The following is an 11,587-nucleotide window of genomic DNA, read 5'->3' on the forward strand; positions in this document are numbered from 1 at the left end:
TCGAGGTGAAAGGGGTAAGTTGCTCAAGACACATTGCAAGGGAGAACGTGAAAAGACTCTTGGAAAGTTATGGAACACGTCCAAATGTTTTGTATTCTAAGAAATGAGGAGTTAGAAAGAGTTACACAAAGTTAAAAAAGTTATAAGATGTTTCAAAAAAGGAAAACCACGTTATTGTTAAATAGATGCCACATATAAGAACAAATGAGAAACTGTCATAGGCATATCGTTCAACATCTTAATTTACTTTTATTTTGTATTCATTTATGCATATCTTCGGCATTGTATGGTAACAATATTGTTATTATTGTGCTGACACAAATAACGTCATAAAATACACGAAGACAACAATTTAATCAAAATTATAACATAACTATTAAAGAAAACAAAATAAAAGAATAGTAGGACTTTGTTCACTGTATAAAAAATTGAAAGGGAAAAAAACGTACCAGATAAAAGTGCGTCGGTGGGAGTGAGAGGGGTTAGTCTATGAGAAAGAGAGGGCTTAGGGAGAAAAGGGGAAATGTGTTAGTGTATGAGCGAAAGGAGTGAAAAAATTGATGGGAAGAGGGAAGAACAAACAAGCGAAAAGCTAACGTTTTGGGATTTGATTGGAAAGGTTAAGAATAAGAGGGTGGTGGTGATGGAGGATATAGAGGGAAAGTGGTTGACGGTAATGATAAAGAATATGAACGGTTTGACTAAGTATCTCTGTAAGTGTAAGACAAAGAAAAGACAAACATATTTCATTATATTTTAATGATTAATGTTGACTGAACAATTGAGGATAAATATTTGGTTTATTGCTTAATGATGTCACATGTGTTGTAATGATAAAAATAAAAAATACGGATACACAACTCGCCTAGTCATTATAAAAAAAGTAGTGGAAACACATGTTTTTAATATACATTTTTTATTAATTTCATTCTTATTAATATAATTAATTTTATAAAGTTATTTATTTTCTTTTTATTATAACAAAAGTGATGCCATAAAAAAAAGACATAACACTTTGTTGCTGCCCAGGATCGAACTGGGGACCTTTAGTGTGTAAGACTAACGTGATAACCACTACACCACAGCAACTCAACGAAACATACATTAATTGTACGTAGTATACTCTATAATTTATTACTAAAAGCAGGCCTATCAAACCTGCGGCCCAAATATTCATACATGGTTGGATGAAATTGGATCCCAAAAACTTCTTCATAAATAATTTTAATCATCGCCAATTCTTAAATGCAAGTATAACTAGCTGTTATTTTTCTCATTTATTTAAGAATGAAATTGATGTAATGGGTACAACTAATTTTTTTGAACGATAATTCTTAAGAACAAGTTCTTAATTAAATATCAAATAAAAATATGAAGAAAATAAAGTGAATTAAGAATCCTGATATATATTTTTATTAGAAAGTAATAGATAATATTTTTAAATCTTATGTAACATTAAGAGATCGACCACAAATTGTACTAAAAATCTTCAAATAGAATACCCTTGATCTAAAAGAAGAAAAATAGATTAATATATGTATTTGATAAAGAGATTTTGAGTTTAGTATCATACATACATTTTTGGAGGAAGGAAAAAAATAAAAAATGAAAAATGGATAAAATAATAAAATTATTTAATGTCAATTTTGGAAAGTAATCAATATAAATTTCAAAACCAATATTGAAAGATGAGACATTGAAAATAAAAAATTTCTATATCGGTTAATATTTTATGTAAAAAGTTCAAATCCTACATTCTTAATTAACATTTAAAATTAGAACAATTCATACTCATTAAAATTAACCAACCTACAATCTGAAACCTGAATCACTACTACTTTTAATGTATATAATACGAGGTCTATGTTGATTATTAATGACAGAATTAATATTTTTAATATTGAGTATAATCATAACTTATATAAATTGTGTCCTTCTAATATGTTGGTTTCATCTTACAAAATTAAAACTAGTTTGATGCGGACAATTATATTTAAAAAATACATAAATAACACATGTATACATAAAAGCATACTATGTTATTCAAATTATAGTAGAAACCAAATTTGTATCCAAACATAGAATTTTTCATGGTTTATAAATTTCTAACTTTTGTTGTTCATCTAAGTCTAACATCTTCTCTTGTTTTCATGGGAATGATTCATTTTCTTTAAATACTTGCAACATAAATTTATTGATGGATATAATTTTAAAGATTACACATGTGGGTTGTTAAAAGTAATAATAAAAATTACATTATCTAATTTTAAAGATCTCTTATATTTCCTACTACTACGAGACATGTGTGAATTACAACCAAGTTAAATCTACATGATATTAATATGTACTAAAATCAAGTTGTCTTCTTCAAGTTGTCTATTATACTAAAATCAAGTATTACATATGTGAATTAGTTGTTTAAAATACATATACATTAAATTCCTTAAGATCATATTGGGAATATAAATAAATTAAAGTTATTTGTATCTTCTTCACAAATTAGATATACATGATGATGTTATATATTCTTCACAAATTAAATGTACATTATATTAACTCTAAATATTATACTCACTCAAGTTCTCATATAGAATAATATTGCATGTAACTTGAAAGTGTCATCTTGATGTCTATAAAATACTTTGACTCATTCCTCCCTGATAGTTGTCGTTTTGCTGTCAAATTAATATGATTTTAGCGTAGACTTGTCTAACATTAGAGAGATGATAGTATAATTGTGGTCAAATAACTCCAAGTCGTCTCCCAATGAATCCAATAGTAAAATCAATAAATCAGTGTTTAGAATCTATCTGCAAGCAATAAAATTTAGCAATAACAATAATAATAAAAAGGGGTAAAGATAGTTGTGTAGAAAATATAAAAGAGATTAAAACAGAAAATAAAAAGCAGTTGATCCCTGATGTGAGTTAATTTTAAATTTATCCATTTTACATATGACACTTTACTTAGGATTGAGATTTTTATCAATTATATGGTGAGAACCCAAAGAATATCTTCATTGAACACGAACTTAACCAAGTGGTTAAATAAGTGTGAAAGTTCGCTTTTAAAGGGCAAAGGAAAAATACAAGTATATGGTGATTGATGATGAAGGGCGAAAATTAAATGAACATGGAAGGAAACATAAAAGCAAGATGGAAACCGAATTGACAACGCAGGAAAATAAGAACAAGAGAACACAAAGATAAATGGAGTAATGGAAAAATGAAAGAGATCAAGGAAGGAAAATGCTTATGTGGTGGAAGAGAGTTGGACACGCCACTTGGAGTGTGGTTTTCCTCCAAGATAAGTGTTGATGACCGCCACTTGAGAGATCTCCAATCACTCAAGATGAGACCTAATGCTAAGAGGAAACAAGCCTAAAAAACACCTCACACAATTTGTGCAGAGTAATTTTTCTATTCAAATTCAACATGAGAAATACAAGGAATATGACACCCTATTTATAGGAATGGGTGGCTTGGAAAACAAGAAGAGCAAGGGTAAGATGAGAAGGACTAAAAGGGACGGCCTAGGTCATTGACTTAAGTCAAAACCACACCTAAGGCTCATTCTTCTAGAAACTAGGTTAACTTCCTAAACATAGATGCCTTGTCTTGAAAAAGTGGGCTTGAATCAAGCCCATTTTGCAATGAGCACTCCTATTTATGCTAAAAGCACATATTCTTTGCTTATCTTGCTATTTGGACCCCTCAAGTGAGTCCAATTTATTTACAACTTGTTTTATTCTTAAGAAGACTAGTAGAAAGAACATTAGATGCTCTGGTCTTTGTCCATTTCTCCCTCTGGTGAAGTCTTCACTTGAAAGTGGAGATGACTTCTCATTGTGTGAATGGTAATTTGCATCCTTGGTCATCATCTCCTAGTTGGCTTGGTTTGTATCAATCCCCAAGTTCTTCCACCATTGAATTCTTCCTAGGTTCTCTAAAGATTAATCTTTTCTCAATCCTCCAACAGAGCTCAAATATATTGAACATGCACCGACCTGATTCAATTGAAACTCACAAGTAAAGCATGCGTCTTCTGGTTTAATCAATACCCACTTTGTTCCATGCATATACTCTATGGGAATGCTTATCTCCTCTCCCTTGAATCATGCGCCCCTAGAAATTAATTAGAACAATGCAAGCTAACTATGAAACCAAAGTTTAAGATAAAGAAGACTCTCAATCGTGCGTTCAAGTATAACCTCTCACAAAAACTAGTTTTCCAGGAGATTAGACTATGAAAACAACTGCCATAGAGAATTAAAAATCAAAATTTTTATTGACCAAAACCTCATAACTCAATGAGAAATTACAAAGGAATCAACCAAAAAGGTTTAGTCTTCCATGCGGAGACAAAACAAAAGAATTACAAATAGGAAAAGTAACTAAGAAAACCCTATGAAGCTCCCATTTTCTCATTGATGTTTGTGTCCTTTTATAGGCTTTTCTGCTCCAAAGATCTTGGGAAAATATTTATATTTTCTTAACAATTTCCAAGTTTTAACTTTCCAGAATTCTTGTATTTTGCAGAAGATTTGTTTCCAATTCTGTTTCTGAGATATTGTAGATTTATTTTCTTTTTCTTTTCCTTAGAATTTGTTTTCTGTTTTGGTTCAAGAAGCAACTTGAATTTTTGCATATTTGGCCCATTCACAAAGATGCTTCCTCCGGATAATTTACTCTAAAAACACAAAATTAACAATAATAATAGTTAAGGCCCAAATAAACCCAATTATATGAATCCGAATTAAAACAATGGATTTATTTATTATTATAGTCCAATAATCCATTATTAAAGCTATTGAGTGTGAATAAATATATGTTAATCACTCCCAGAAAAATTCTTAAGTCATTTATCGAATATGTATCATTTTCATAATTTCCCAAACCTTAAATCATTAAAGATAATGTGATGTATTTTCCCTTTATGCACAACTAATATGTAAGATTGTGCATCATCAATTGACCATGAATTGTTAATGTCTAAGTCACAAAAATTAATATTTGTTTCATTTCCAAGTGGAGTTTTGCCCCACTCTCAAAATTTGAAAAAAAGATTATCAATTTTCTTCCACTAAAGATAATTAGTAGGATGATGAAAATCTCCATCACTTTCTCTTCCATTTGCATGTCATATGAAGTATTTTGCATCATATTTACTAGCAAATAATTGTCTAAATCTTAAAATTATTGGAAGGTACAATAAAACATTTGCAAATAGACCATTCATTTCATTTTTTTTTACTACTATTCAAATTGGGTATTTGTTGTGTAATATCAAATATTGTAGACATTTGTAATAAATTTCAAACTATTTTCTATATATTATGAAATCATTATGGTAAACATGTTTTTTTTTTTATGATACATACAATTTTTTAAGATGTTATCATTTCATAGAATATCCTTGAAAAAATTAGTAATTTAAATAAAATTTTATGACTTTAACATATTTTGTCTTCAAATTCACGACTTTTAAAATATATGTCAACCATGTGAAACTTATGCACATTAGAATATGTGTTTGGTAAAACTCTCTCAACCTACATCAAAAATAATTTATACAATAAATATATATCTAAACTTTATTTGAAAGATGTTGTCTTATCTCATTAAAAAAAATCATTAATTATTTTCATAATATTATGACAACATTCACATTAATATCCAAGTACTCAACATAAAATTAGTTAGATTAAATCCACTACAATAAAGAATACACTTGAAAAAAAAATATTAACATATACCAAAATTTCATAATAATTGAAATATATTTTAATTAAATAAGCAATAATAAAAATTTTAAATTGAACAATCCGAAAATATAATATTTTATAAAATAATTAATACTATTAAATCTCAAATGAAAAACAAGGTTTTACTCATAAATTCAATACAAAACAATTACAATCCTAAATATAATAAATAAATAATTTCATCAACTAAAGTATGAAATTTTAACCAAAATTTAACAAAGTCTCCTTTTCTTCTCTTTTTTATATATAATTCAATCGTGACGTAAAATGTATAATAAAACTATTAACTTATAATGTGTAAAAAAATTATATATCATGACTTATACAAATTATTGTGTAAAACTTTTTTATAGACAAATTTAAAATTAAATTAAATTTTTGTATCAATTAATTTTATTATGCAAAAATTATTTTTAACTTATAAAAAAGTTAATTTCTTTTGTCTATATATATTTTTCAAAAAAAAATTAGAAACTCTTCCATACATCTTAAATATAGAAAAAAACAAAAAAAACAAGTGATGGATTCAAAAGTATATGATTCTACAAAGAAATGGAGTGGGTTGTAATAAAAGCAATATTAATTTTAACAAATGGCAATAAATAATTCATTTGGTTTTTAATATAGCAGGAACTTTTCAACTTAAAAAAACAAAACACATTTGCTAATATAGCAGAAACACTTCCACTTATAAATAAATCCAACTAGATGACCCATGGGTGTTGGTATTGCTATCATATCATAAGTTTGTAATGCACAACTATACGGTTAATAAAATAAGAGAAAATATAATGTCTCTTAAGAATAAGTCGCTGCCATATATTATGAGCCTCTAGAAACATGTCAGAACTAGTAGGAGATATTGAAAACTGATATTTATTACTGATAAAAAAATATTAAAAAAAAATTATCATTCCAAATACATAAAAGGTAATTTATATAAAATTGATTTTCACATGAGATTTGTTTACACTATTACAAACTACATGTTATTATATTTTAATTTGATTTTTTTTTTACATCTTATAAGTCGGTTTTATAAAGTTGAATTAGGTTAAAATTCACTTCTTAATACAAATCAGAATCATTTAGAATCTATCATAATGATGGAACTGTTATCTCAATGTTACTTGTTCCGACCTTAAGTTCGAGATATAGCATCGCTAGGGTCAATCACCGCATCCAAGGTATTGTCCGCTTTGGAGGTCAATGCTCCATCACGATTTTGTCCTTTAAAGACGCCTCGGCAAGTTAAGGGAGGAGGGAGTATTTAAATTGCCTTTGACCTCGACTCCTGAGCAATGTGAGACTATATTGGCGGTACCGGAACAAACTCCCCAGTCGAGGTCTAAGGGGAATGGATTCCCTTAGTTGAAGGGCTAAGGAACATTTTCGTTCCTACAGACAGCACCAATGTTCTAACCCATCGAGGCGCCTTTTAAGGACAAAATCGTGACGGGACACCGACCTCCAAAGCGAACAATATCTCGGATGCGGTGATTGACCCTAGCGATGCTATCTCTCGACTTGAGATCAGAACAAGTATATTGGAATATTTAGAGAATATTTGTAACATCTTTCAGTTAATTTTTTGGAGATATTTCCCGCATATTTCGGGATATGAATGTGACTTGTTAAGTGCTATTGTAACTGTCGTTACTCTTATTTATTGCGTAACTTGAGGTGTTTTTTGACTCGGTCGATCGGTCACCAGGACCGAAACTAGCTCGTCTGGTACCGACCGGTACACTACTGCTACTGCAACGGAGAAAGAATGAAAGTGTTACGACATGAAATGAAATATGCAGCTTGAATGGAGATATATTATTTAAAATATGAAATTATACTTTATTTAAAATTATTTAAAAAATAAATAAAAAAATAAACCTATTTTTTCACAATTGATATGGAATTATAGGAGAAAAGTACAAAGGTGAGAGAATTTTTTAAATTTAAAGTCCACTTCTTACATTTGTGAAATACAAACACGAAATGTGTTAGTTTTTGTTCTCAGAAAATAGGAAGAATAAATTATATATATGATTTCAGAATTTGTAGGTGGCACTTTGGTGACGACCAACTCGATGGGCAGAATCACCAGCCAGCATCTTACCATGTGGTCTGAAGTTTGGAGAAACCGTAAAGTCTGTTGGAACATCTTCCACACTGTCCTACGCTATCAAAATTTGGAGGATTTTGTGCATTCAGATAGATAAAGATCCAACACTAACATGCCTCATACCTCTTCTCCTTTCATTTTCCATTTGCTTTTCCTCAAACCACCAATTTCAATATGTTACAAGTTTTTCAATGTTATATAATACCCATGTTACTTTCATTCTCCATATTCCTTTTCTCTTTCCTTATATTTAAAAAAGTTTATCTAAAAAGTCTTTCTTCAAACCCTATATACTTAATTGATTATAATGTATAAGTGAGCCATGTGCTCATTTCCCAGTATTCATATGGAAATCTTCTTAACTACCACTAATTAATCATACTTAATTTATTGAACGTGGCCTCAACCACCTTTTTATATTTGTATTAAGATAATCATTTCGTAGATAAAAGAAAAGTCTGAGAGAGAACGTGATTCATGGACACTCTTATTTTGATTGATTTTTTTCTTCTTCTGAGAATTAATAGATTTTACAACTGAAGTGAAGTGTATTTAATGTAAGCAATGCATTACAATTTCGTAATCATTTGTCTTATGATATTTTCTACCTAATTGGAACTTATTTGCTTTATATTTGTCAACATTTTTTACTTTGGAAATAAATCTTGATAATTAATTAACAATATATAAAATTCTTTAGTCTTTACAACAGCCAAAGAAAGCTTTACACGAATTAAATCCCACTTCACGTGAATCCTCTTTTTAAAAGCATTGGAATCAATATCTTTGGTTGATTTGATGTTGGAGTTTCTACGTTTGGTTCTAAAATCTTTGTATTCCTATATGGGATTTGGTAATCCTAATCCCACTCAAACTTTATGCTTCCGATAATTAAGGATTCAAAACAGACATAACCGTTTCTATCAATAATCAACAATCTAACTATAAAGATACGATAGAGATTTGTAGAGAAGATTACTGAAAGAAATTCCATCCATTTCTATATAGTTAGTGTACCGATAAGATCTGCACGACTGAAACATAATTAAGATTGACTGATACCGTAAATCTAACTACGTTTAACAGAGTTGGTGAAGCTAATTAGTAGTTAAGAGCTATAGGTAATATGTTTTTAAACATAGTCCAAGTTCTCTAATTTGTTCCAATAAAAAAATCCACCACAATTATATAAATAGACACAAATTTCAAACTCAGGTACGCCATAACACCAAATGCCGAACACCGTACTCACTACTTGAAAGTCGGAGTGTTTTTTGCATGTATCATCCGAGATCGAAGACCATAAAGACGAGAGGTAGAGCAACGAAATGGAAGTGGAACATCCCTCTTAGAAGGGAGTATCTACTGAGTATGCAATAGTTCTCTCGCCTCAACTCCGAGAACAGTTATAGATTAATTTTAATTCAAAAAAATCCAAATATTTATATATTTTCATATTTTAAAAATCAGTTATAATAAGTTAACAAAATCAGCGTGGTTCGTGATTGTTATTGCTACATTATTTGTAATGCCTTTTTTTATTCGTTTTTTCCATATTTCCAATTTTGCTGACCTTGGCCAGCTATAATTCATGAAGCTAATAAGTTATCCATGGATTTTCTGCAAAGTGTCTTTCATCAATAATTAGTGAGGTCTAATAGTAATTAGTTTAACCATCCCAATACAGGAAACACAATAATTATGATATTGATGCTAAGTAACTAACTAAACTCCCTCTTCCATCATTGCTTTACCTTTACGAATCAGTAAAATTGAATTCAATGAAACTCAATTTGCTCTCAAAAACCTAATCAGACATCAGTGTTCCAAACATGTTTAACAAATTACTGTAGTTGTTTTCATGGATCATGTTTCTTAATAGCCTCACATATATTTCATACCTAGTTCTAATAAACCGCTAAAGACTAGTGGTGAAAGAAACAAAATATATATTTATAAAGACATTTTATAATATATAAATAAATATAAATTTTATTAAATTAATTAAGTTAAATTTAAAATTTATTTTTTAATATGTTATCAAAATTATTTAAATTTTATTTTAATAAAAATTAAAAATTAAAATATTTTATAATATATAAATAAATACAAATTTTAATTAACATGTAATTTTATTTTAGAACTTTACATATAATAACCTATTTATAACAACAAAAAGTAGGACAATAATTATAATAATACAATCTATCTTGCAATTTTGTGGGGTGGGAGACATGAATTGACTGCATAATAGACTCCACAAATCATGTTATCTCAAAATTCAAACCAATTCTATCTAACATCTGTCATACCATAAATATCTAGGATTTTTTTTAAAAAGACGGGACCATTATTTTCTTTTCCAAAAATAACAGAAGAAAATCCCATAGCTTAATTTTTTTTATTGACTTTTCCTAATTTATTTCTACATGTGATGTCATCGTCTTTTATATTTCAATTCATTCAACAGGTCCCGTGATAATAGTTTAAAATAATATATGAGGAGGATACATCTTTTTTACAGTTTCTTTTTAATTTTATTCTTCGTAATATTAAAATATGATATTTTTCACTATTACTTTTTAGCAGTTAAATTATTATTTTAAACTTAGAAGTAGAATTTGAAAAAAAAAAATAAGAGAATATATTTTTTTTAGATAAAAAAGAAGAATACGAAAACATTTATCAACTTTTTTATATCTTAAAAGAATATGAAAAGAGACCATATCAGTAAGAATCTCTCTTTACCTTCTATATTTTCTTTTTCTTTTTCTTCTGCAAAAACTATAAATAATGTACATTTCTTAATTAGGTAAATTCAAATTTAATGTTTATCTTTTATCGTCTACTATTTTGCTTATACTCGTTTAACTTTTATAATTAAACATGTGAAATCCTTTAAATGATTATTTTTATTTTATTAGCAACAAATAGAATAAAAAAGTAAGCAATTCAGAAAATGTGAAGAAAAAATAAAGGGAATGTTAAATGCAACAAAGGAACCAAATTATGTTGTTTACATATAAGAAAAACAAATAGAATGACGCAAAACATATTTATGCTTCTATTTGTAATTGTCAACACTAAAAAAAAAGTAGAGATCAAAGTATAAAGTTGACTTAATCATGGATGATGTTAGACATACTCTATTGCAATACAATCAAGTTTTGTGTGGGTCATGCATAGTTTAGGCAAATGAAAATGGAAATAAAGTAATAGAATCTAATTGACATAAGAAGAAGGTAGGTCAAATATGTTAGGACTTGACTGTCGAAAGGTATTAGGTGGATGATGCTAGGACTCGATCGCAACAAGTGTTAGGTGAGGATGTGAGAGTTTTGTCTCCGCATGGTGTTAAGTGAGGTTGTTAGGGCTTAGCTGACGCTAGGTAAGGCTTATAAAGCCAAAACGTGTCTCATTCTCCATGCGAGCCATTTTTTCCTACTTTCTTAACTCTCCCAAATCCCTAGTTTGTGCATCTTCTTCTTCCCCTCATTCCTTGGTGTGTTGTTGGCCACAATAAGATGGTGTGGAGGTTCTTGTTGCAATCTCGCAAGACTCCTTATTGGCTGAGCTGGTGTGGAGGTTTGGGTAGGAGTTGGAGTAGCTAGTGCTTCGAATTTGTATTCTTGTTTAGGCTTTTGTTTTTTGTTAAAGGATGAGTTTGTTCTTGGTTTTGGTGATTTCATTATTGAGTTTGTGTT

General features: G+C 29.0%; 1 non-coding gene across 1 annotated transcript; it reads right to left on the reverse strand.

The window, feature by feature from the left end:
* Nucleotides 1-1,016: 1,016 nt before the first annotated feature.
* TRNAV-UAC (transfer RNA valine (anticodon UAC)) lies at nt 1,017-1,089 on the reverse strand. The gene has a single exon. It is a non-coding gene; the product is annotated as a tRNA-Val (tRNA).
* Between the last annotated feature and the right edge of the window lie 10,498 nt (nt 1,090-11,587).

The sequence above is a fragment of the Phaseolus vulgaris genome, chromosome 5 (assembly GCF_051622355.1).
Source record: "Phaseolus vulgaris cultivar YP4 chromosome 5, ASM5162235v1, whole genome shotgun sequence".
NCBI lineage: Eukaryota > Viridiplantae > Streptophyta > Magnoliopsida > Fabales > Fabaceae > Phaseolus > Phaseolus vulgaris.